This window comes from Ornithodoros turicata, chromosome 5 (assembly GCF_037126465.1).
Source record: "Ornithodoros turicata isolate Travis chromosome 5, ASM3712646v1, whole genome shotgun sequence".
NCBI classification, from domain to species: Eukaryota; Metazoa; Arthropoda; class Arachnida; order Ixodida; family Argasidae; genus Ornithodoros; species Ornithodoros turicata.
In genome coordinates, this window is record NC_088205.1 from 22,473,698 (window position 1) to 22,501,533 (window position 27,836).

At 45.1% G+C, this 27,836-nt stretch overlaps 1 long non-coding RNA gene across 2 annotated transcripts in view; it reads left to right on the forward strand.

Annotated features, from left to right (window-relative positions):
* Positions 1-27,836, forward strand: part of LOC135394226 (uncharacterized) — a 225,320-nt gene that overhangs the window by 26,155 nt on the left and 171,329 nt on the right. Inside the window, exon 2 of one of the 2 annotated variants that reach the window (XR_010422794.1) lies at positions 21,798-21,939. The exons of the other annotated variant lie outside the window; for it this stretch is intronic. This is a non-coding gene — a long non-coding RNA (uncharacterized LOC135394226). The remainder of the gene's footprint in view (positions 1-21,797; positions 21,940-27,836) is intronic. 2 annotated transcript variants of the gene reach the window in all.

The following is a 27,836-nucleotide window of genomic DNA, read 5'->3' on the forward strand; positions in this document are numbered from 1 at the left end:
AGTATGTAATTGTTTACAATTACGCAATAGTCGCAGGCGCGTCAATACGAGAGACAAGCAGTCGAGACGTGTGTCAACGTTGCCACAGAAGCCTTTAATGGCGCAGAGAAGAATGAACAGGGCACGCCACGCAAGACGCGATGGCACGCAGAAAGAAGTGCCGAACAAACACAAAAAAAAACCTAATGCCCCAAACAGCACACAACATATTGCGCATATCTAACACTATAGCAGTCGTGAGTTCCGCCAGCGTGAAGTCCGCGTCCATAGCAGTACAACCACAAGAGAAGCATGCGTGATTGCAGTTTGCTTGTGCGATACAGATTCACTGAACCTTCCACTGCTTGCTACCTCAGAACTTATCGCTATAATCCGGCAAAAGTCCTGGGCCACCTTTTTTCTGGCTTGGACAGAGACAAAGCTCGCACAGGACTCTTCACAGGGGGGGGGGGGGGGGGGGGGGGGGTATATTTACTAGACCAAAGAAAAAAAAAACGGAGAGAAAGGTCAGGCAAACGGGACGTCGGCTTCCTATTCCGCAAAGAAAAAAAAATAAATGAACAAAGAATAAAATAAATAAAGAAGAAAAGAACTAGGAAATAAAGGATACACTAACAAATGGTGAAAGTAGGGTGAGATGGATTACAGAAGATGACTTTAAAAGAAAAGCACGAGGTTAATGCGTTGAGGGTGAGAGTGGTGCACGCTCAAGAAAGTCAAAACTGCTTTGGTCACAGACCGCTGTGTGTGATGTCGTACTGGGCCAAGCAGAGTGGCCAGAGAAAAGTCTGTGCACCGCAGCTCGAGTAGGCGTCGTCTGAGCATGGCTCGAGGGGTGTCGAATCTGTGACAGTCGAGGAGAAGGTGTTGAATATCAGCTTCAACAGCGCAAGTGGGGCATTTGAGCGACTGGAGAAGACCCATTTAACAGAGAAGCAGATGTGTCCTGGCGGCATTAAGTCGTAGTCGGCGTATAATGGACGCTTCTTGACGCGAGCTGTGGTGTGTTGCAACGAAATCCATCGACGATTCGGTAGACCGGAGGTGATCGTTCAGTCGGACAGTGTCCTCCTGAAACTACCGAGTGCCGCTGTGCCGGAGTCAGCCCGGAGTCAAAGGATCGTAGCCCCCTTGCATTCCATTGAAGAACAGTAGCCCGCTTAAGAAGCTGGTCCATGACTGAAGGGAATGAACTTTTCAGCAGCTTGCAGTGCCATGACCTCTTGTAGTTCAGTAGCACCGGGACAAATCGACAAAATGGCCTTCAAGGCAGCGAAAATAAGAGCAAGGAGCGCACTTGTGGCATAATTGTTACGGATTTCAGTAGTTCCCGGCCGTTCAGACCTCCGGGTTAACGCAGGCCTTATACGTGGACCCGTTTGGTTGGGAACTGGGGCCTTCCTTACGACGTCGGCGTATGCTTCGCGCTGGGGATGCGAGACAGCCGCTGCCGGCGCTTCAAAACTTTCTAACTGTTCCCCACAGTGCAGCTGCTTTTCCCTATGGTTTCGACGTGTGAGATCGATCCGCCTGGGTGGTCGCTTGGGTACGAAAGTCGCGGGGAGGGAGGAAGAGATGCTATAGAGGTTTCGATCGCCTGTTGTCAGTGTTTTTAGCAATCTGCAGAGGGTGATGGGCAGTATAAAGTCTTTGAATATTATTTGTTGTCGATCGACGTGATTGCCCTCAGGAAGTCCGGATGTTCGGCCCATTTGTTATATGGTCAGCAGCACGTTGGTAGACGACGTGATTCCAGGAGCCACTCTATACGACGTTTTCCCTTATCTTGCACATGTAGCTTGTAAGGCTGATGGGGCGAAATGAGGCTAGCTCTCGAGATCCCTCCATCTGCAACACCAGTATGGTAATGGTAGTGTGTATTACACTGCAGTACCAATAATGACCTCCATGTCACCATACGTTTCCTTTTTCTCCTTTAATGTTATGTAATCTTCCTTGCCGCGCGATGATTCTCTTCCTACGTTGTGAATTACGACTTCTTTTCTTTCCCCTTTTTCACACCCATTTCTCCCATGATATACTGCCACAGTATGCACTAGTACATGTTTTCTGTTACGTCGTGTTATAACGTGGCCTTTTGGACAGAACTTTCCACAGTTTTCTTTCTCACTTTTTCTTTTTTGAGCAAATGTCCGCTCAACAAATAGAAGGTCCTCCACTTTTCTCAGTGATTGTCTCTCCTAATCAAGACGGACGTTCCTAAGGCGGGCCGACCTTAGGCGGATGTTTTGCTTGATGTGTCCCGCTTATTTATCGCATGTGAGATATGAGCACCGTCCAGAGAAAGATCGTTTAGCATACCCAAATTGATGTCGGTAAGGCGAGGTTCGAGGAGTGTGGTGTCGTACAGGTATTCGTCTGTTTCCTTTTGCTCACTAGGCTAACACGCTACAATCGCTACATCATCATCGCTATATCGCTACAAATGCTTGTTTGCATAAGACCTTCGAATTACAGAGTTACCTGTAGACCATTGCAACATCCATGCAATAGCCGTAGCGCAGGCTGACCTTTCCTTCCTATTTTTTTATATAGTAAACATATCCTCTCCCCCCCCCCCCCATGCAATACATCAGTATGTGGTCACAGTCATTGTGTTTGTGAAATTATTCATGTACGTAACGCCGTTCAAAATAAAACATCATGTAATTCGTTTGCGTGCTTTTCGAATTATCTGCTGCGTCCTTGCAAATATTAGTTCCAATCAACATCGTCCTGTTGGTTTTCTGGTAGATTGGTCATCCTGTGTTGGTGTAACGATTTGTATTATTGTTCTTTGTTATAGTTATGCAGTGAGTGCACCTACATGCCAAAATAATAATCAAATTACCCGAAGCCGTGGTTTTCGAATGTTACGGACAATCACGCGATATCTGGCCATTCTGTTGAGATTTGAGGCTAAAGCACGAGAAAAAAAAAACGATAATGGCAAAACTCACAGATGATGATGGTAGAAGAAAAAAGAGGAGATGTGAGCCCGCTCACTGCGGGACAAGCTTCTCCCGATCCAATTGAGAGAACAAGAAAAAAACAACAACAGAAGAACTTACTTAAAGTTAATGTGAATTATTTCTTGCGTTTTTTTTGTGTGTGTGTGTATCTTTTGGTATTTTTGCACCCGATATTTTTGTCTAGCACTGAACATTTACAGACCATAAATTTCCATGGCAGAATGCATGACTCGTCTAGGATGCCTGAATTACTAGCTCGGTCTGTGCTATACTATTCAGGCACCCTAGACTCGATGAAAGATGAAAGTCACTGAAAAGGTCAGCCAGCTGTAGGGATCGAACCCACATCTTCTGGATTGCCGGTCCAGGGCTCTACCAGCTGCGGGTTCGATCCCTACAGCTGGCTGACCTTTTCAGTGACTTTCATCTTTCATCGTTGATTTCTTAGGCAATTTGAGGCTTTGGTTGTATCTGTCCTTTCTATGTTGTTCCAGCCTCAGAACATCAGTTCATCTCATGCACACCCTAGACTCATTGTGATAGCCGCGCCACCTAAGTCTGTGCTCTGGAAGCTGCCTTTTCCGTGTTTGCGCTTTCAGCCGTCTTGTGGCGCTTCGTTGGAGGGTCTGACCGGAGAAGGGAAGCAGTACTCCTACTCCAGATGCTCCTCCGTGCGCCGAGCTATGCAGGACAGTTGTGGTCAAAGCAAATGCGGGGGAAGAAATGGGGTAAAAGTACTGTAAGCGGCGGCTTCCTTCCGACAACATGGGGAGTCAGGCTCCTTTCTTGTGCATTTGAATGTGAAAATTGGATATTGAGCATCCTGCTTTCATTATATGAAAACTAACAGGCAAAAATGGGAAATTTTAGCACTCGCAAGTGAATAAGATAGGTATTTAAAGAGATTGAAACGTTCAAATAATTTATTTCGCTAAAAAACAAGCAGGAAAGCAAGCTGTGTTTTTAGTAAAATAAATTATTGGAGTGTTTCGATCTCTTTAAATACTTATTTCATTATATGCTCGGTCCTCACTGTACTCTAGTACTCATAGTTCCTTTGGATGCCTTTTTCCTCAATTTCTGTTATTGTTCCATCCACCCGACTTGTTGCTCCTCAGTTGTTCACTGAGCGACTCGTGTTACTTCATCCTCATATCACTCATATATTGTCTTACATGCAATGCCATGGGGAACTGCACCCCAGTGGTGAAACACCCCATGTCATCATCATCATCATCGTCATCTATTTGTTGTTGTTATTCTCGTGATGTGATGTGATGTGAATAAAGTAAAATGGAGAAGTAAAAATATGGAGATGTGAGTTTCGACGAAGTCAAACTGGCTACCCCAGTACACTTAATACCGAAAGTTCAAACAGATGATGAGATGATGAAAACACAAAGGGGTGACGTCCAGAGAAGAACAGAGATGATAATGGAGTTCAACATGTAGTTCAAGTTCAAGAGCTGCGCCCAAGTGAGAGTAAAATGTCGGAATCACCGGGGGCACACACAAGACACATCACACATTCAGCGTGTCACAGGATGTCCATAAGCCCGGTTATTCTAGTACTCATTATGTACCCAATAGTATCACTGGGCTTTAGTCCATTCATCAAATACATATATCACTACATCAAAACAGCACTAATCAAAATAGTACAGCAACAGTAACCACGTCGGCTATGGTGCATGCGTTGGCAACAGGCCTTTTGCTGAAACGAAAGGGTATGGCCACTGCTATATGTTTGGGGACACAGGATTGCAAAAATTGTCTTCTATTGAAGTGGTTGTGACACTTGGTATATGGGGTTTAGCACACCATGCGCACACTGCACTGCGCGATTGCTGCTGTGAATGAAGTAATTTTTCTACGTGTTGTACGGTTGTACCTGGCGAGAGTATAAATCCCTTAACACACTTCACCATGAAGCTCTAACGTCGGAGGAACAAGAGCCTCGGCCATTCTTGTTGGTCCTCTTAAGCACGTGACCTGGCTCGCGACCTCCTCGCTGGCAGAGCTGCCAGCCGTGATGTCACAGCCGAATGGAGTTACCGTATGCGCGTTGCCAGTTTTATACGCATTTATTTCCTTCTTTGCTGCGCAACTGGAAACGAACGTAGGTTCGCAGCGATGCAAATGACTATACCCTTTACATTTTCCCGGCATAACGTAGCGTGAATTGTCGTAACCCCTTTGTCGCGGTGGACAGCTCGTAGGTATATTGGTTCTATGAGTACCGTAACTGACGCGGACGTTCGCCCACAAACATAGAGGATGTCTTTCTAACAGAAAAAAAAAAAAAAAAATCATCGTCATCTTTATTCTTTAAACGTCATCTTTAAAACGTGTTTCAGTGCAGAATATATTGCAGACAGATGCTCTTGACTAGAACTAGTACGGCAGTCATAATTTTTCGTACACAGTTACCTTTTTTACACTTTTTTGGTGTAAATGACTTTGCCCCATGGCGCACACCTTTTGGTGTTGCCTTTACACCCGAATCAAGGGTGATGTCTAAAGCGCGCTTTAATTAGGTGTATTCCTCATAAAACACTCTCATAATGGGTGTTCGACAACAAAAACACCGTTAAAAGGGGAGTATTCTATTGAAAACACCTTTCAGGATGGAGTGGTTTTGTGACAAATACTCCCTCACAGATGGCTAGTGTAATATAAGCTCCCACGGCAGCATACCAAGACATACAATTAGACGTTCTTGCGTCTATGGCGGGCACGACCCTGAACACGGCAGACTTCCAGCCGTGGTTCCATCGTACAACCTAACCCGGAGCGCAATGCGTCACAGCACGCCTCGTTAGGTGCTGTAGGCGTGAGTGCCGAAGCGTGAGGAGACTTGGGCACCCTCGGTAGCCTCTATTGGCGTATCGGATGGATCATATACTGAAATACAATGTGTTGGGGGCATGTTCGTTAAGTGTAGTAGCGCGGAAAACGTTGTTCACGGCTATACGTTAGAGAGCAGCCTTTGAATCTGAGTAAACGACCTAGGTCTACGGATCGTCACACAATGTCTTACGCAGAAACAACAAGACAGTATATAGCTCAGCCGACGTTGATGATGTGCGGTGTGAGAGACGGCATCTATGCGACACATCGTCGTTGGGATAACAATCGCGGACGATGAACATTCATGACTGGTGGATCTGTCCGCGAAAAACTGCTGTGTGGTCAGTATATCGACTATGCATCATATCCGCTGCTAGCTGTTTGAGAACTGATGCAGCCACTTGGTTGCTTTTGATGTTAAGACCAGGAATTTGACAGTGAGATCAATGGTAATGGAAGCGCCCACGGAGGCATCGTGGACACAGCTGATTTTGCAGAAACCCGGGGAACCTTATAGGTTTCACTTCCTTCCATCCTTAGGTTTCGATCCTCACCAACTCTCAGTTTACTTTGCCTAAGTCGGTGATCATAGACGCTCCAACACTCAAGTTTGCGTATGTTGGCGTAAAATGTTACAGTGCAGGAACGGGTCTGAGCCTATTAGACACGGCTCCACGATGTGCTGCAGCAGCAGCAGCAGCTCTGACTCCTCCCGCTGTATATCTGCCCCTTACTGTTTCAGCCTGCCGTCTCTCTATCCGCCGCCGGTGTGCTGCTCGTGCCCGAGCGTTCAAAGCTGAGACTGCCTCTTAAAACAGCAGTCAATCGACCCCTGGGTTGACTTTATGGGAACGGTTTCCTTCCTGCCGCATCGCAGGCTGTCCCACTCCCGGGGCCATCCGCGTTCGCTCATCGGTAGGCGAGAAGTAGTCAACAAGGAGTCATTTATTACGTCCCAGTTACAAGAGAGAGAGAGAGCCCCAGCTCCGCTCGGCCTGGCCGATAGTCAGGAAAGAGCCCCGATGCCGTCGCTTACACACCATTTTAAAGCTTCCTGGAACGCCCCTCTTCGCATCGACAGGTTATCAGCGCGGCGTGTCACAAGATAAGGCACGCTTGTTATCACCACAACTTCTTTATTACATGTTGCTGCACTCGTCACAAGGAATCTCTCCTGCACCGCCTCCGTCTCAACGTCGCCCGCACTCCACTGCCTCTATTGAAAATGGGTCACTCCAGCACTCCCCTCTGCACCACCTGTGGCGTGGTGGATGTTATTCCCCACTGCATCCTACACTGCCGGCAACGCCTTCTCCACCATGACGCCATCAACCGTTGTATATTACAACTTGGCAACAGCACTCTTTCACTGGCTACCCTGCAACCTTAGCGTCGTCGTTGATCGGGACTAACGTGCTCTCGACAGATTACTGCCCTCTGTGCCACCACGTGCTCTTATACATTAACGTGCTTCGCCGCCTGTGTGGGTCCTCTTGCGGTCCTTCTTGCACCGACCTCCTCCAAGTACACAACTCTCTTATTATGGGCACTTTACGCTATACTGTTCGCCTGTATAGCACGGTATTTCCCCCTTCAAGGAACGGCAACTACTTCATCTTCAAGCTCGCAGCCTGCGCACTTACTTGGGAGTCCCGACAACCACGGAAACCTTCTCTGCTATCGCCGAAGCGCGAGTTCCTTCCGTGCATATCCTCCGGGACACTGCAACCCTCTAAACTTACGGCACTCATGTCACCACCTTCGTGATGTTACGCAGCGCTGCCCTGCTTTGCACGTACGGCTAAGCTGTTCGCGCCTACAAAGCGACATCCCACCATCGCATGCCTTGGTCTCCTATACGGATCCGATGTGGACCTTATGTATGCCCACAGTTCCGTTCCTGGTCTTGCGAAAAAGAGCAACGTCCCGACTGTTGTGTTTGCTGTCGTCTCTAGGCCACAGTGTGTGGATTCCGTACCACGTTGCCCTCTCCGATTCTGCGACCAGGTGTGCACGTGCAGCTGGCTCTGTCACTTCTGTTCTGCATACCCAGTCTGTCTGTCGGCTAGCCATTCGCCGATACTGCACGAATAGCTCTTGGGCCTTTTTCTGAAATGCCGTCAGGACGAACTCTTTTCTGCGCTCGATTGACAGGACGATGGCCAACACTCTGGTAGGACGGTACCCCACGAAGGAAGAGCCCTTGCTCCACAGGCTTCGACTGAACGTGGCTTGGACTCCACTGCTCCTCTTTAAGACGGGCCACCTGCTATCACCCATCCGCCCCACCTGTCATGTTGAAGGAGAGATTCCGCACCTGCTGCTCCACTGCACCCGTTATCGCCAACACCGTTTTTTCCTGCGGTCGCGCATCGCTCACCTCAGGATCTGGGGGGGAAGGTTAGCCTGCCGGGATCTCAGACTTTTCCCTAGCTCCGCTGCTAGGCCCCACACAGCATAGTTAGGTCACCAAGGCACTTCTTCGGTTCCTGCGGGTATGTGGCCTGGGTGAACTGCGAACTGTAACCATGCAATTCTGTTTTTTTCCCTCACTTTCATTTTTCATATTTTTTTTGCTTCCTTTCTTCTGCTTCTTTCTTCTTTTTTTGTCTGGAAAGAGGAAGCCGCCTTAGCGCAGGCTAACCTTTCCCTCATTTTAATACGTTAGCATAGGAGTGTCAAATGGAAAAAGCTGTATGTAACTATGTATGCATGTGCGTGTCCGTGTGTGAGATGATGAAGCCTCATGGCCGAGACAGAGGTATAAGTGGACATGTAAAGGGGATATACGAGGGTAAACGTAAATGGAGGTAACTGATTTGAAATTGAAGTAGTCGAAGGTAATTAGCAGTAAGAGGTAAGCGTAATTGAAGGTAATTAGAGGTAATTAAAGTCAATTAAAGCAAGAAAGTTGAGTTTAAAGGTAATGATTGTAAGATACATGTGATTAAGAGAAAGATTAAATGAAATTAAAGAATACCGAGGGTAACCGCAGGTTATACCGGAGGTAATTAAATGTAATTAAAGGTAATTAACGCAATTAAATTGAGAGTAATTATAGAAAGTAAATGTGATTAAAGGTAATTAAGGAAATTCGAGATTACCTCATGTAACCTGCGGTTACCCAAGGTAATTAAAGAGTAATTACAGGGTAAGTGAGAGTAATTTAGGCTAATTAAAGGTTAATTAAACGGACTTACATAGAGTAATTGAAAGTGTCAAACCGGGAATCAAGCACTGACTGGAGGTGCACAACCGGAATTCAGGTTAGACCGGAAGTGGAGAACCGGATGTCGAGTTGGACCGGAAATGCGTACCGGAAGTCAAATATAGACGGGATCTGGACAAGCGGAAGTCGGGTTTAGACTGGGAGTGGGCAACCGGAAGCTGGGTTTAAACCGGAAGTGGATACCCGGAACTCAAGTATGGACTGGAAAAGGCGGTTAGTGCTAACGCATTTCTCTCGCATTTACCACTAAATCGCCACTCAATTTTTTTCATAATAAACATACTATTGCTCCCGCCCCTACTGGGTCCCATTCCCCGACCTATACCCACTGGGTCGTTACCACTGCCCTCGTCCAAGCGTCGGGCCTTATGAACACTCCTTTATTGTGAACACCTTTTAACTGTGATTTATCTGGTTTTGTTTTCTTTTTGTTTTTCTTGTTTTTTGTTTGTTTAATAACAAGCCGACCATTATCCGGCTAACCTTTCCTTTTCATTTAATAAACTTTCGTAGCCCCCCCCCCCCCTCAAATTAATTTCGTAGATTGACGCTTCACGCGGCTGTAGTATACTTGTGGCTTGTTTGATGACCACTGTCATGTGCTCAAGACCTGCGGGTGCCCCTAGTATTGAGATAGCCAAAACTCACAGTTCACGATTTAAGCGTCCTTGTTTGCTGAAAGTTTCACTCCACCATTGGGTCAATTGTTTGCCGTACGATGCGTCAGACAATCGTACTGTCTTTGAAAATGGGTCTCGTATGTGGGACTACTTGCACACCAGGATGGCATGGAGTTGGAATTGGAGTTAGGAAAGAAAAATATGGAGATGGAGAGGATGCCATGAATAACTGTTGTAATGACTGTTTTCTGAGACCCTCACGAAAATGACAATATACTATCAGTACCCGTGCTATCTGATCTTCACGGGCAAGGTCACATACAGCAAAAAAAGTGAGACCCTCACCGAATGCTTCCACCTAAGTAACACTTAAAGCATCCGTCCCTGTCGATTCCGAAACTATAGTTCAGCGTTCACCACTGATAACAACGCCGAAAATCCGGCGCGAATTGGTGGCGTTGTTCCCGTGCATCAGATGTAACACACGGCAAGAGCAGACGACGCATGTTGAGTGTATTCAGCGATTTCTTTTCTGGAAACATCATACGGACAAGGCCAATCAGGGCGGTGGGGGGGTCGAGGTAGCTTGCCGTTGTTGACCGCACTCAAGTGGGCATCGTCACGACTATAGCCAAAAGGCCACAAGGCCAATCAGTGAGCGCCATTTGGCGCGGACGAGACCAATCAGGGAGCGGCTGAACCTTGCTATAGCATTGGCGAACGACCACCTGACAGGCGGGCGGCGGGGCCGGAATACGAGGGTACGGCGGCGTCTGCTCTGTGACCGGCTTGCGGAATGTTGTTTCTGGTAGCGTCCTACGTGTGGGTGCAACCATGAGCGTAACACCGTGTTCCACGCAACATGATCACGTCAGAACTCACACTGGTCAGCGAAAGTCGGCGTATTTACTGAGGACTTTTCACTTAGTATACTGCGATGCGAACGCCAAGCAGACGATCTCAGAGGCAATCACCAGCGCTGCGCTCCCATTCGTGTGCCTGGCTTACGTCATCATGGCGTTAGCTGCTGAGGAAATGTGAATCTTTAAAATTCATTTACTTAATGTGTGAGTTGTTTTCGGAAGAGAAACTTGACCAAGTTGACTGTGATGCCGTGAGGGTCATTACCGTATCGGTCTCATACATACGTTCCTGGATGCGATAGACCCTTTAAGGCACCCAAGTTGGAGAAAGCAGTGCAATACCACTGAAGCGTGCTTCACCTAATAACTCTGGTCCCCGCTCTCGACCGCGTACACTGAGTGGAAAGCAGTGCACGGTTTTGCGAAACGTTGAACACTCATTTTCGCTTATTGTAACGCGTGTGCTTCCAACGCTTTCTGTTCATCGCTAGCCTTTTGTCTAGAGAGAGACAGTTTATGCTTGCCAAACCGAAGCTCCATCCTGCCTTATCCCGAGCCAGTCTGTAGGCGTCGTTGCGCGGGGGGCTTCTTTGGCTTCTTTTTGCTTAGTGTCGACCTGTGAGTCAGCGATTAGTACTTCCGCTTAGCGACACCTGTAACACAAGTGGGCGCCATTCGCAACATCGCCGCGTGGCATCGCCTCCACTAAAAGTCACTTGTCTGTTCGCGTGCACTCCTCAGAGGAAAGCGTTCAGTTCATTACTTGAGTGTCGCTGACTGCAATTTAAGCCCCCTTAATCTCTCGGGCATGTACGGGTCGGTTGCGCAATCGTGTTGTCCCGCATAGTGCTGATGAGATTGAGTCGTCAGTCTTAATCCTTTGTTTCACCAGCGTTTTCTTTAAATTGATAGTATATCTAAATTCTTGACGCGTACACTCTTGTGATTTGCTTTAAAAGAGCTTTGAAATGCCCCTCCGTTTCTGGCTGCGACGTGTTGTGCAACAAATACCATGAGCTCTTATACTTGCGGGTGCAAAATTTTTGTAAAAATCTCACGAAAAACACTGGGATTTTGATAGAAATAATGCCTTTGTGGCTATAGGCTTCCGAATTCATACAAATAATGTTAGCTTTGCTTTACTAATTTTGAAGTTCGATTCACAACGTTAACTTAATTAATGCTTGACGCGAAGCAACCTACCACAGTGTGTGACAAAAACATAGTTTGCGAATTTTTATGTTGTACATCGTATTTTTAAGAATCAAGTTACACTTTCTCGCCGAACACCCTGTAAGCATGCTCCCCTTATACAGTACAGTAGTTTCATGCAGTGTTCCTTAAAGCGCCTTCATTGGCTGGTATCGTTCACGATTAAGAACGGCCGTGAATGCTCTGATTTTGTGGCTGTACCCTATGTAAGATATTTGTGTTAGCGTGGCGTGCAGTTAATTTGTGGAAGCACGGCGGTCGTTGTGATGTCATCATTACCGAACTGTTTACTCGGCAACTTCGGCAAACCTCGACCTCGACTTCAACCTCAAGCTCGAGGATAACCTCGGCGCTGTAATCGTAGCAACTGCAGCATTATTCGCGCCCAACAGTATTCGCGCAGTATTCGCGTCCCAACCCAACCCCCGCCCCAACACCCACGCCTTGTGGCGTCATTTACGACCTTACTAGGTGCAATATTAGTGCTACAGTAAATAGGCAGTGGATTGCGTTGAGAAAAAGTGAACTGTGCCGGCAGATCCCAATGAATGACACTGGACGACTGCTGGCATGCATCGGCGTTGGCACTGTCTGCAAGGCGTGGTTCACACCCCACAATGACACGCCACCATTAATTACATAAGAGCGACAAAAAGTATATGCACATCAGACATTCCGCACACCATGGCGCTTACAAGCTCGTTTTTCACTATAAACGACAACATTGATTTCCAAGTCATTCTGTATAACAGCCTTCAGTGTATGATTCGCAATGCCATGCTAGGGATCACGACCTTGAGCCTTCTTAAATCTTAGAGAAATTCGAAAGAATCAACCTCGTAGACTAGCTTGCATCCGCTTCGAAGCCAGCATATATAAATCTTTTCAAGAAAGAAAGACGTTACAGAAAATGGCCTGGTGGCGTACTGTCCTATCTGAATATCGACCCCCTGCTAATACGTTCTACTCCATTAGGCCTCCTGTCTCGCGCTATCGATATTTTTCACTGTACGTACGGATACGACCATGATGCGTAATCTATCAGCACCCTTTTGTGCCATAATGCGCGGATTCTGGTCCACACCTTCTGGCGGGCTGTGTATTTTCCACACGCGGATGTTCATCATGTGGGGCGTCCATTTATATCCAGACCCTTCGTTATCTGTCGGCACCACATGCTGTGAGATCTTCTTAGAGTAATGGGATTTGAAAGCATTAGTATTCAATATTATCATTACCATTTTTCATTCCCTGTCTCATCGCTTTCAGATTAGCTCAGGTACGCCACTGCGCGCGGTAGGCGATAACCTTGAGCGCAAAAAAATATGACCCGTCAGATAGGCGCGGGGCAGTTAAAAGAGTATCTCGTCATTGGTGAAGACCTGTGTCATTGATGCGACATATTCCTTCACAACTTCCCAGTCTCGACGTAGTATGTCCAGCACGCTAACCATTGAGCCGCGCGAGCTGGTAACCCAAACCTGGGAGGTACCCGGGTTTGGAATCGCGGTGCCGGCTGTGCCGTCTGGAGTTTTTCCTGGGTTTCCCTCAGAAGCTGTCAGATATATGTCGGCAGAATTCCCTAATAAGTCGGCCCAGGACGCACATTCCCCCAAGAGAGTTAGTCGTGACGTTGCCCACATCTGTGAGGCCGAATACAGCGAGCTCTTTCATTAGCACCACCACCACCATCCTTCACAAATTATTTTCTGAAATAAGAATTACCTTGGTGCAAAAAAGTATATGACTTTTACACGAAGTATGCACATTTACCTTACGTACTATACATAACTTAATATTGAACCTAAATGTACAACTTAGCCTGTCGAGAGGTGGCATATCTGCTTGGTTTTGTTTTTTTCTTCCATCTCTCTCTTTTCTGTGCTTTTTTTTTTTTTTTTGTCGCAACCGAATCCGAATCGTAGTTCAACCAGACGGATGGACGGATGAATGCATTTATAAACCCGGTCAGTAATTTATTGCAACTTCGTGATAGGCAAGCCTGAGCGATGGGCAAGACACGTAAACAAACACAAACACGAAGGCCAGTGTACAGTGAGCCTTCGTGTTTGTGTTTGTTTACGTGTCTTGCCCATCGCTCAGGCTTGCCTATCACGGAATTTATCCACCAGCTAGCCTGCATTTACGCCATTCTGTTATTGCAACTTATAGGCTGGTGAAGCGATTCTCCCAGTTTTCGAGGTATCATGTTGATGTGTGGGATTTTGTCTTCTGAATATGACAAGCACATCCCTGCATGCGATGGTGCGATCCCGCATTCGAGAGTACCGCACAGTTCCATCCCACGCTCCCTCCAACTGTTCCTTACAAAGATAATACTGGCTGCATTCTTAAACAATCTCAGACACCAGACCTCGACTCCAGTGCGTGAGAGAAGCGCTCCTCAACATCAGGTGCCGTTGGGCTTCGAGGAAGCACCGGTACTCCGGTGTAGTACTCAAGGAAAACGCGAAGGATTTCCTCCGCTCGGGGTGTGTTTCGACTCAAGGTCGATTTTCGAAGCGCAAACCGCGAAAAAACTCTAGCGTGAGGTCGAGTTGAGTATCGTTTCGGGATACGGCCATGCGTATTACCGTAGAAAATGACCGCGCGTCTCCTCATGGGAAGGAAAAACAATAACGATTACGCCTTATTTAAGGGATGACAGAGGAAGAGGTACCCTTAACAAAGGTAAATCACTCAAGAAGAGAATAAAAGTTTGCGATCTGTTGCCGGAGAATGTGCGGTATACAAGTTACGTCAGCCATCAAAAAAGTAACAACAACAAACAATGTGGTGACGATGAGTGAGGAATTCGCTCGATTCCTTTGTGGCTTAATATCCCGGGGTACACTGCTCATGAGGTGATAGGATTATAGGTGGATAATGATATTACATCCTTGTCCGTGGTACGACATAACGCCCTCGTTAGCAGCGATAATGCCAGTGTACAAAAGGCATAAAAGTGTCTATGAGTCCAGTATCCCTTAGAAATTCCAGGAAGAAAAGCAGCTAGCGTACGTCAACGGTGCCTCACTAATGTTATTCATCTAGTATCGTAGCGCCTCTCTTGCATCGCAATGCAGATTCATTACAAAGTAGGGATGTGCCAATCGAATCCTCGAATCCTAGGCAGGGATTCGAGGTTCCGGAATCTGAATACCAGTGCCCAAAACGTCGAATCGAATCCTTCGAATCCACCAACCACGTTTGTTTCTTTCTTTTTCAAATTGGCGCCTCAGGATGAATCTGCCGAAAGCCTCATTGACCGACGGGTGTTTTCTTCTTTGTTTGTTTACATTGCTCTAGATTGAAAGAGTTCAGGCAGGAACCGTTACATTACAAGTTTAAAAGTAACATGGTTTTGTTTTTGATAGTTGCTTAGTTTTATGGAAATAATTCAGACTCGAGAACTTATGTATTTCTTGTAGTCGTTGAACAACATGTTAAATAAACTACGTTTAAGAAGAATTATATGGGTATATTTGCTCCCTGAAACTGCACTATTGTTTAATTTCTTTTCATTAAGCAAATGTCTCATATTCTGCTTCAAAGCACTTTTCAGTAGAAGTTTTTTCTGGCTTCTTAATCTCGTTTTAAAGAAAGGATTCGAAAGATTCGAGATTCGTAAGATTCGTGGATTCGCAGAACCTTCCTTGGATTTGGATCCGGATTCGGATTCGGATTCGTAAAATTCTGGATTCGTCCCATCTCTATTACAAAGTGTAAACCGCATTATGCTGGCAGCACAAGATCTACACACCCGACTCATCGTCACGACTTTAGTGCTAGCACATTTTACCTAGAAATTCAATCACCGGACTTACTTTCGCATAATTGGTTTTCGTCGCGTTAAACGAATAAAGTCTGAGAAACCATTAGCACTTCCCATGCAAAACGTGTTCCTGAATAACCCTCCCTAAATGAATGACCACACAAGCTCTTGAAAGACGTGAACTAGTAGCTATACAAGTAAGGTGTAACGCACCAATACCCAATCAGTAACATTACCTGCTGCTCAGGTTTGTTTCGGGATACATTCTGGGCCTTTCGCCAAGCAATGAATTATATCCCGCAGTGTGGCCTTTCAACCCTTTCGAGATGCAGTTTTTCTCGAAAGTGCGACGTTTGATTCATGATTTTTGCTCACATTTATTACTGCACGTTGAAAGAAGGCCCACGCGTAATGAACTTCTTTCCACGTACTAGGCTATTAAAAAAGAAAAGAAAACGGCCACGAACATGGCCGTGTCTCCATCAATCGTCTCGCAACGCAGAAATCAAGTGTACATAAAGGAACAATTTTCCGATACAGCGTTTATTATTACAACATTAAAAGGGTGTGTAGGCGAAAATCTGTGGGTTCTGTGAGTTTGTCCCGGAACTCGCCTATCCCTGTGCAGCGCACATGGATTAGATTGAAAGAGAGAGAGAGAGAGAAGAGGGGGGGGGGGGGGGGGTCGAGTAGCTTGCCGTTGTTGGCAGAAGAAAAAAAATATGGTGATTGTGATTCCACGAATGTGGATCCGGCTACTCACAATTGACTACGCAATGGCCACTATAGTGGTGGGTGAGGTTAATGATGAAGCAACACGAATAAAAGTGAAGGAGTGAAACAGTGCAAAGAGCGGGATGCTTCATGCATATATGGAAAATGTAGTGATATTGGTGATTCGGGGACATTTCATCGAACACCATTTTATCGAATTTCTTTTTCCTCGGGAATGTCCCGTTCGTTATGAACCAGTCGAGTTACCACATAAAAACTTTCAAATTCAAATTGTTTATTATTTAACCTACCGGGGATGTTGGAAGGAAGGAAAAAAGAGAAGAACGGGAAGCGAGGAAAAAAGAAAGGAAGAAGGGGACAACAACGTTATTTGATGATGGTGATTGGAGACTTTCATAGCCAGGGGCGATACATTGCAGGTGGTAATGTGGGAAATGAAATAATGAGTCTCCTCAAAGTGGGGACCCAAGTCCTTCGAAGAAGGGTCAATGTTATTGAATCAGCTTATCGCTACGTGTTGGTCCCAGAGTGGTGCCATAACACCACACAAAATCAAAGTGGTCACATCGTCATTGGAATGAAGTGGTGGTTGAGTAATGTTCATTTATTTATTCATTCATGACTGTACCTCAAATGCACACAAGAGGCTTTGCATGAGTAGGGGAGGTGGGCAGGTAACGTAAGAACACAACAACGCGAACACCATATCTAAACAACAAAAGTAAGAATAAGATTTCCAACTGAGGCACAAGAAATACATAAGCATCAGAGTTGTGGGAAAATACATATGTGGTTATGATATGCAATGAAGTTGAGTTGTGATACGAGTGAGTGCGTTAGGCCAGTCCAATCAACAATGGTGCGCAGGAAAAGCGTGTGATGGAAGTGAAAAGTACGACAACTAAATGGGGTAGATCTTACGGGAATGGTCGATCCTATAGGTGATGTGTAGTGAGCAGGAATCAAGAAGAGGTGACTGATGGATGAGTTGGAGAGGAACTTATAAAAGAGGCACAGACGGGGAAATAACTTTCTGCGAAGTGACAGCTGAGGTAACCTGAGCGTATACTATTTGTTGGACTTTTTGCGTATCCCTTTACCCTCTCGTGATGTCACTCGCAGTGCTGTAGTATTTTATCTAAAACTCATTTGTTTGTAACCAAGTGCAAATAGTATTTCCAACCGAGCGCTATTCGTAGGCGTTTCGTAAACTTGTAGCTAAGCGCTCACGAAACAAGCGCGTTTGGCCGTTAGGCAATATAAGTTTGTGCAAGATCACCTTCCGGATATAGATGTAGAGAAATTTCAAGTATCCCGAACATGCGAGGCTTTACGTTCCGAAGAAGGGACTACCAGTGCTACGTTCTCGCAGAGTGGTAGAAGGGACCCGGTTGCACTGCCGCTGGAGATTGATGACTTTCACAGTGGAAAGCCTGCTGGGGTATACCTCCGTCGCTGGTCATCGGATGGTTCAATATGGAACTATAAGAAATCCTATTTGGCCTAACTCTGGTTCAAATGAAACAAATACACATGTTCTAAATGAGTGTGTTGTAGCGTCGACATTGTGGACTTTTGTGCGCCGCCGCGTCGCTGTAAGGCGTAACGTTGCAGTGATCGCCCGAGGTAATTTTGACCATCTAATCGTAATAATTGTGCCATACGTACTCTGGAAGTTCCGATGTCGTGCTGCAGCTCACAATCGCTGTATTCGAGCAATGCATCCGAGACTTACTCTTGTTTAGTGTTTGCTCCTTGACTACGCTGAGCACCGTCTCTTTTCGTTAGGTGAGGTGAGCAGGAACTCCTGCGTCAGTGGTCTAATCGATACATATTCCTGAAGTATGGGCGCGTTGCTCTGAGGAACCTCGTTTTCTAACAAGGGATTCAGACTATGTAAATAGTGTAAATAATCGCAACCAAGTTTTCAGTCGAATTTTGCCTGATATGTGTACATACGAGTGGTAGATTGTGCATATTTTTAGCATGTAGTTTGACATACTTGTAACGATAGTTTGCACGTAGAACATTTACGTTGTTATAGTGTTAGTGGGAAGCTAAAGCGTAGTGAAGTGTAGTGTATATAGTGTAGTGTAGTGTAGTGTTAGAGAAAAGAGTTAAAGCGTAACCTGGGCAGTTACTTGTGTAATTAAATAATTACATACCCAAGATTCGCGGGCCAAAGATTAAACCGTGCTTCGCCTGCATTACACCCATAGATGCAATGCACACAAAACGTATAATTTCATTTCATAGAAAATGCTGTGCCTGAAAACACGTTCCTACACTCCATCGACCCGAAGATGGAATACACGAGCACTCTGCGGCTCACCCGAAGGGAAGAAACTATCGTACACCGTTTACGGTTAAACGTAGCCCGAACACCGTCACTGCTATACAAGATGGGCCAACTGAACTCCTCAGCATGCGCAACGTGCAGGGTGGAAGCAGACACAGCGCATCTACTACTGCACTGCAGACGTTACGACACTGCACGCGACACCCTCAAAGGACGCCTGACTGCTCTGGGACACACACACATAGACCTTCCTTTATTACTTGGCCCTGTCCGACACTCCCGTCAGTGGTGCGTCACTCGAGCTTTCCTCGACTTTCTCCACACGACAGATCTCATGAACAAATTATGAGTTGACCTTTCATGTCATCACATCACGCCACCCTCATCATCTTATATTTGTTTTTACTTCATCTTTGTGATATATTTTGATTTAGGAATAGCAAGCCGACCTTCGGTCAGGCGGACCTTTCCGAAATAAACGTATATCCCCCCCCCCCTCCCCGCGGAAAACGTCGACACTTTTCACTGGTTCCACACTGGATCCTGTGAGATCTATGTACAAGAAATTATGCCGAAAAAGAATTATCCGTATAACTAACGCTTTTCTTCCCGCGGCGTTTAAGATCTTACACATTGTACTCAATGGGACAGAAGTAAAGTTGGCGCTCCATTGTGTTTTCACAGTCTTATACATCAAAAGCTATCCGCTTTAGGTAATTTTCCACTGCAGTTTCATAATTAAGCGGACCATGTTTGGAACCTAAATCGAATACCTTGGTTATGTAGCGAGCCAATTTTGTTACCGAGGGCACGAAAATGCGGCTAAAGTTTGAGACATTAAACCTAAAGTGGGCTTAGCCTAACGACACTGCCACATGTAGGAAAGCCGACTGTGCGTTTGAGCACGTGTAAATAGGAGGACGAATGAAACCCGAAAGGGAGGGGAATTATCAGAGATCAGCGCGCATTCTCCCCTGATAACCAGCACCGCAAGGCGGGTTTGATAAAAACATCTACAAAATAAAGGTGTGCTTTCCGGCCAAACAGAATGAAGAGCATTTCTGGTGACTTGTGCTTTAAAAACATAAAAAAAAGAAGAAAAAAAAAACAACGCTGCAGATACTGCGTTCGCCTGAGGGAAATCGAACGCTCTCTTCTTCGTATCAATTTTTTAAACTCTTTCTCACATTATACGTATGACGGTAAAAAGATGTACAAAAATTCTTGTGGCTGTAGTGTACCGCTATTGCCATGTTGATCTGTCCACCGATGATTCCCTTTTAATCTTTATCTTATCTGTGACCGTCATGTTTGTTGCATGTTTACAATGTATGCTTATTTTTATGTTTCACGATTTTTCTTAGTTTTTCCTCGTAGCACCACGGAGAAGCGTGGTTGCCACCGGTATGAAACTTGATGGGTACCTTAATGGCTGTGAGCTCATATATTTTGTCTAACGACGTCATTTACCTCTATTTAGGAGAAGCGAACGCAAGGCAATTTTTGTTTTCTTCGTCCGTACACTTGTCTCGCGACAGCATGCTTAAATTGAGCATGGCCGAGCCGTTGCGCCCGCGCTGTCCGGCAGCGTCATTCACGAACACAATGTAAATACCATCTAGACATATGCCTGTATGCTCAACTCACTTAAATGCATTGAATACAACTGGGACTTGGCGCATATAGTCGTGTTGTATCAATGTTTCTTGACTTCAAACCGATCGTGGCGACGTACCTGTCAAGAAACTTGGCAATACATTGCCAGAAGTGCGCTTTTTGATCATTCCTTTTAACAAATGCTTGCAGATATGCATTGTACTGTGCAACTGCCTACTTATTTTAGCGGCATGCTTTGCGCGTGAAATAGTGCACCCTGGGCGATTTTTGTAAACACCGTTGAGGTGACGTTGTATACTTCGCCTTCGACAAAGTACTGTCAATAGCTCAGATAACGTTACCCCATTATTCCCGTCACCATGGCGATATCCAATCATCCATTTCTCTTCTTTTTTTAGTGTACACCAGGGGTGCCGAACTCATTCGTGTCCGCGGGCTGCACTGAGCCATGGAGGAACTACGTGGGCCGCATACGACTGCTTCTGATATACAGGGTGTTTCACTTAACGTGATAAAAAATTCTAACTGGCGACGTACCCGCCGGAGAATTGTGGGATTTTCGGCAGTTACCTTCTGGAAACTTTTGCCGTAATTTAGGAAGGCTTTGGACAATTTTTAATAGATGGAAATCTATTTCTTTCAATTGAACTTTGAAAATTACCAAAGGAAACCCACTTTTTCTTTTATTTTTTTCAGAAATATGAAGTCCTCCACGGATATCCACATACCCATCAAAAACTACACTCTCGGAAATGAATCGCTTAAAATACCACTTACAGCATTTTTAACGCCCATTTTGATGTAAAACGCTAAAAACGCGACAAATTTTAGCCGTCAAGCTTACCCTTGCGTTTATTAAAAACAAACTTAGGCGGTATATATAAGCGTTAGGCCTTTCGCTTTAGGCGTAATATCATTTATTTTAGCCGTCATTTCCAGATGGAAGCGTCCTTACACTTAAATTATTACACCTAAATTTTTTTGTTAAAGGTTAAACGGTCACAAAAAGCCTGAAGGCGTCTTCACTGCATAATCTCTTTGCCGTCCCCCTTCACCTTTCCTCTCTCTTTCTGCCCTAAACAAATCGCGCTTAAACGTTGCAGCGAGAGTTTCAAATTTGAGCTCCAACGCCTCCATCATGGCGTCGACGCCGAACTGTGATCCTGCGAACTGCTTGGCTGGCGTTTCATAGGACAAATGTAGGTATTTCCAGGGCGAGTTGTACACGTAGAACTTAGAGTTTGTGAAACTTTCAAGGAACTCATTAGGAATGGATATTCCGCAGTCAGCCACTAAGATACAGGTAAACAGCAGCAGGGCTTTCGTTTGGGCGTCTTCGTTTCGGCGTTTTCGTTTTAGATTTCTTTTGCCTGTCGCTTGAACGAAATCGACTCACGGTGTGCTTTACGCGGTCTTTCAGGCCTCCCGCTTTCAACGTCCCATGCAGGAGGCGGAAGTGTCAGAGGCTTCGCTGTTTCTGGCGATTCATAGTGGAATTATTTGCAGTGTGTTTTATAGGTTTGAATGTAACGAGTGGGCGAATGTCAAATATTTATGTGCATATTTGTGATGTGTAGTGTTGCTATTTCCATCAATTAACTCAATTTCTGTATTACTTTTACTAGCTTTCTCTGCCTGCGGAAATTCAACTTGCCAAACGTAGAAAAACACACGGGGAATATTGGTTGCCATTTCACACGGCGAAAGGGACCGTTATCTCCGCTACATTTGTTTCGATTTCCTTCTGGATACGAGCTGATACAACCTGTGAGTAACCTCGTTATTTCCTAATGCAGAAGTGCTGTTTAGAAGTAAGATAACTAGAAAGTACTGTGCTTCACATGTTCACATAAGCTTTTGCTTTGCTGTCAATTAAGAATCAACAACTGAACTATATGCGGAATGAGAGGGGTGTGAAGCTAAAGTTCGTTTATTACGTTTGGCAGTTGACTGACGCTTCAGCGGTGTATACATAGATGGTGTGGTTGGTAAAAAAGAAAAATATGGAGATGTTGGCCCAGCTAGATGGTGTGCTTTGCATTGTTTTTCATAGGTGTTCTGAAGCGATGCGCGTCTGCCTGTCATAGCACTGGAGAGAACAACCGACGCACATGCAGGTGTTTCACCAGCATGATTCTCGATTAGTGTGCGTCAAGTGAGGCGCAGCAGAAGCGCAGAAACGTCACCTGAGCAGCTCCATACTGGTCGCGGGCGTCGGGACAGTCGCATGTGGTAGCGAACCTGTTGGAACGCAAGCACATGCGGCAATACATGTCCAAGATCACCATCCATGGAACTGTGAGGTGACGTTTTTACGCTTACTGCCTGCTCCCACTGACGCTTACTAAGCGGGACGCGGTGAGAGGAAAAATAGCGGGGATTGCTTCACACTTGCCGTATGTGTAACGTATTAGCCCTTAAAATAGGTGTCAAGAAATGGTCAAAATTTTTTCATTTATTAAGAGTGATGGAGTATCTGTAAAGCTTTTACACCTAAATAAGCATCATGGTTACCTCGGTTAATATTTTACGCATAAAATAAGGGTCAAAAATTGAACTGTTCCTTGACACTTAGTAGCCGATTTATTTCTGAGAGTGTATGCACAGTATTGCAACAGAAATCATCGAAAAAATTACTAAAAATTACGCTCTAGCCCCTCCTGCTTTATTGTCGCAAAGAACAGCGCACGGAAGATGCGCGGAGAGGAGGAAGTGTTCCCGCCTCTTTTTTTACCTTTCTTTCTTCTGCTTTCACCTTGATCCTAGTGACAACCATCTTATCACACAAAAAACAAAACAACCGTCTTATCACAAAGAAGGCAAAACAAATGAAGGCGGGGACACTTCTTCCTCTAGACGCACATTTCGCGCGCAGTTCTTTGCGCAAAACAAGCAGGCGGGGCTAAAGCGTAATTTTTACTATTTTTTTCCCGACTATTTCTGTTGCGATACTGTACATAGTTTTTGTTCGGTCTGCAGTTATCCATGGAGGACTTCATATTTCTGTAGCTTGGGAGTTTTCAATGTTCAATTGACAAAAATAAATTTCACGTTATTAAAAACTGTCGAAAGCCTTCCTCGATGGTGGCAAAAGTTTCCAGAAGGTAACTGCCGAAAGTCCCATGATCCTCCGGCGAGTACGTCGCCAGTTAGAATTCCTTATCACTTTAGGTGAAACACCCTGTAGATGCTCGAAGATCACAAAGCCTACCGGGGCGTTTCTGGTAGCTTTGAGGGCACTAATAACACAAATCGGTCATGCGGGGTTTACTCAGAAATTTGGTAGGAATGTACTAGTAATGCTAGTCGAGTAAAAATCTGACGCATAGACAGGTTTAGAGAGTCATCAGCCAAGACGTCGAAAGCAACACAGAGGCGGACAGGAAATGTCGAACTTTCAACTTTTTGTCATAAGATCAGAGGTTGAAATCACTTTTCATAAGTTTCTGTGCAACGCAGAACGAAGAAGTCGTTTGATTGTGAATCGTTTTTGTGTGTTGGAATCGTTTCGATCAGGAAAACAGAAAGATTCCCTGACATCGCATTTGTGATATTCTCTCACGATACCTTTGCAGAAATAAACGACGCTAACATGAAACGGTGCACCGTATCAAATCAGCGCTGTTTTGAGAAACGCCACGATCAAACGGCTCGCCTAAGGTGAAGTAATTGTGTGCTTCCAGTGGCTTGTACGCTTGCCCAATATAAGCAGTCAACTGGCTCGGCGAACATATTAGACAAACTACAATGCGATTCTGATCGGCGGCATGTTTTGTGGCTGGGCTGTCCAGTTGTCGATATGTAGCGCAAAGAGATCGTCATGTTGTATACCGTTCATAAATGACTTGGTCTTGTAGCGACACTTGTCTGATTCCTTCATAGCTCTAAATTATTTGGGTATTGTGGAAGGAGACAGTCGAGAGCGGTGTTGCAGTGCAACACAGCCGATGTCGCACTTGCAGAAAGCATTCGCACGGCTGCGTTCAGTGAGTTTTGCCCCGACCAATTCCGCGCATGCGCAGATGGCGGCTCTTATTTGTGAACAGTAAAGTGGTCTATACATTTCGAACGAACGAGGAGATTACTTCTTCCCGTGCGCATTTGTGCTGCTGTGGGGCGGTAGTTCGAAACTTCAGGCGCTTTTTTATTTGAAACGGGGGGGGGGGGGGGGGGAAGAAAGAACTGAGAGGTGATACATAATCACGGATAAGGGGGTCGACGACCCCCTTTCCCTTCTACAACTCTGCAATTGACAGTTTTGCTATAGTCCCTACAGTTACACGGATCACCAACGAATTAATTAATTAACGAGGAAACAAAAAATAGACCGAGTATCTCAAAGCTTACTCACATTACGCACTAGGTCTCGTTCAAGCGCAATGTACCATTTTTATAAAAAAAGTTTGACTCATTTTAGATGAAACGCCCTACAATAACAGTGAAAACAGAAAGTATCGATGGCATTGAGAATGCAATTTGTACCAGCGATACTCGTCTAAAAAGAAATCTGGCTTATGAAAGGGATGAAACAGTTTAAAGTCCTTATCAAGCTCGTCACGCAGTGCCCGTTATGACCAATCAAAAGGAAGTTACCCGTGATAAGTGTTCGCTCTCTCCTGTCCTCCTCCTTCCTTTCAGGTAAAAAAGTAAATAAATAAAGAGTTGCGAGTGTAACAAAAACGTTGTCAGGGTACGAACAAACAACAACAGATAAATTGATGATCATGAATGAGAAAATTCGCCAAGAAGCAACTCACAAGAAATGGGTATTAAAATAGGGAGTCCCAGAAAGGAACAGAGAGTTGGCACCTCAGGACACCGTTGGCACATTTTTTTATTTTTTGTTCCCAACGTTATAAGCGACATCTTACCAATGTCTACATCACCATCCTAATGTGATATCGAATTACGAACAAACGGGCATAATATTCACATTGGCTATTTACGCATATATATATATATATATATATATATATATATATATATATATATATATAATGCAGGGGGAAAAGCCATTAAAGGAACAAATAAATGATACTAGACGTGTTTGTAATTCAAACTTACAGATTAACATGGCTTCTATGGCTGCACGCAGAAAAACGGATACTCATGGAACGATGCGGCAGCACCAGAGGACACGTGTTTCGCCGTGTTTGCGGCTCGTCGGCCCTGGGTAGCTGCGCATCGTTCCGAATTGGCAAACCAGGGGTCACTCAGCGAGCGATATACACCTGGGAGGGTGACTGAGCACTCCTCAATGCCACAGTGCAAGCCAGTAAATTATAAATAATTTATAATAAATTTATAAAAGTATATATATATATATGTAATATTTACATCGGCTATTGGCATTTACGAGCTATTGGCAACCTTCCAGAGGCCGTCACGTACACACCACTACGATGACGTAATAACTTTCTTATTCTCTACCAGGCGTGAACACATATCATCCTTCCCGTTACATGCACAGAACCGTTCGTGTCCTTGTAGCCGATGTCCACAGCGTGAGGCCACACAACGTGATCTGAACTTTTCCGTTTCTCCAGTGCAGGAAGCGAAGACGTTATATTCTATCACCATTCGTGTAATAGCGACGTGCATATGCCATAAAATGTGTTGAGGTTCCGGTGTGTAGTTCTTTCCTGCATGGCTCTGTTCCGTTAGGTCTTCTGTGGAGGTCGTTAGGTTCGACAGATGTCATTATGATTCTAAGCTTGCAGATCAGATTGTTTTGCTCATTTCTGTCCTTCGATGGTCGAGGTCGGAACGACAACAGGCACTTTGCTGTGATGTCTGCCTGCGGATGGGATGACCTCGTAGCCCGTTCGATATTAATTGCTGCCACGTTGTCTTAGAATAAGTGCGCAGAGATGTCTTCAGTGACGTTCGTTACCGAACGTTGTATGTCAAAGTCGATGAATTACTCTGAACTGGGTAGATTTATCATTAACTTATCATTCACTATCATTCATTATCATTAACTTATTTGTTGTTGTTGTTGGGTAGATTTATACCAACAGAATCTGGACGACCTTTGAGGCCTGTAGAACTGATATGTCACGCTGTATCGGACCACTGTCAAGACAAAAATCTCCAGAAGCCCAACGTTGTGTAACCAGCGGTAACCTTTCCTCTCTTTCTTTTTGCAATAATCAATACCCCCCCCCCCCCTCAGCGGCAGATACTTTGATTTCAGATTTTGTAGTACACGTCAAGACAGTATCAGATGTGGGATTTCTGGGACGACCCTGTAACACAATCCCAAAAGACCAATACACAACACCAAATTGAATGAAATCGAAAATAAAACTGAAATTGAAATAACATTATATTTGAACGGGGTTTGTCCTTTTTGTTAGCTGGTTATTAATTAGTAACGTTTCCGGCGGGCACGTTATGTGCGGTTAGCGTTTTGTCGCTTTCCACTTGCATTGGGTGATGATGATGGTAGCCGAAGAAAATATGGAGATGTGAGCCCACTTACCACGGGACAAGCTACTCCAGATCTAGTAGGAAAAAGGAGAACTCTTCTAAAAAGACGAGAGCTCTGCTATGCTCTTAACGAAGGTGATAAGTGAGCGCTGTGCACCTTGACGATGAATAGCAGGCCATTCGCCCAGCACTTTCACAACGTCAAAGGGTCGGCTATCAAGACGGTCCTGGGATGTCTGAAGTTGCAAACCGGCAGTTTCCATATAAGCGGTGTGAAACCGGGCACATTCGAGGAGAATATATTCAGCGAATCTTCACGCGCACTACATGTTGAACAGAGCGAGGAAGGTTGAGCACGAATCTCGAACAGAAATGTGTTGGTCAATGGCACATTCCGCCGAAGTCTGTGAAGCAAAGTTTTGAGCGACCGGGACATCCGCGGAGCGATTCGTTAAGAAAGGTTCGGGCCAATCCCTAGCAGCACAACATCTTGACCTAACATCGGCTGAACATTGGCAATACCGGCCCAATCTTGAAGCAGTATTGCCGATATAAAGCTAACATTGGGCCAATATACTTTGCTGCTTGGGATTATGTACAGCAGCGACGTCGACCCTGCTGCCGTCGATCACGCTGGGTGACGTTTAAAGCCGATACGAGCGTTTTAGGGATTCCGCTGTTGCGTCTTTTTTATAGGAAAATAAAATGGAAAATTTGGCGTTCAGGAAGAGAGCCGGCTACTCCAGTTCGATTACGTGTCCACTGATATAAAGAAAATGAGAGTTGAGGAGTGAAAACGAAACGAAAATAGCAGTCACGTGTCACATACGTCGCATGATTGTCACGGTGAAGTTACAGTCACAATACGTCAACTATAGCATAGCAGCATCTGTGCGCACGAAGGTTGCACAGTGGTTGTACCCATACCTGGGTAATAATGTCGTTACAGTAATGACATAGTAATGAATTACCTTTTCTGGCAATTTGTAATTTAATACATTAGTTTTGACATTATGTAATTTGTAATGTAATTTAATTACATTTGGGCGGTAATTTTAATGACATTACTCATTACTTTTTACAAAAGTATCGAGTCTGTGTTCTGTGTTGGAACTACACTCTTAACTCCGTACCCTTTAGTAAAGGGTAAAAAATCGCAATATTTTACCCTCTATTTCAGAAGCTACCAGGTACCCTCTTAGCGACCCCTTTTATAAAAGTTACAAGGAAAC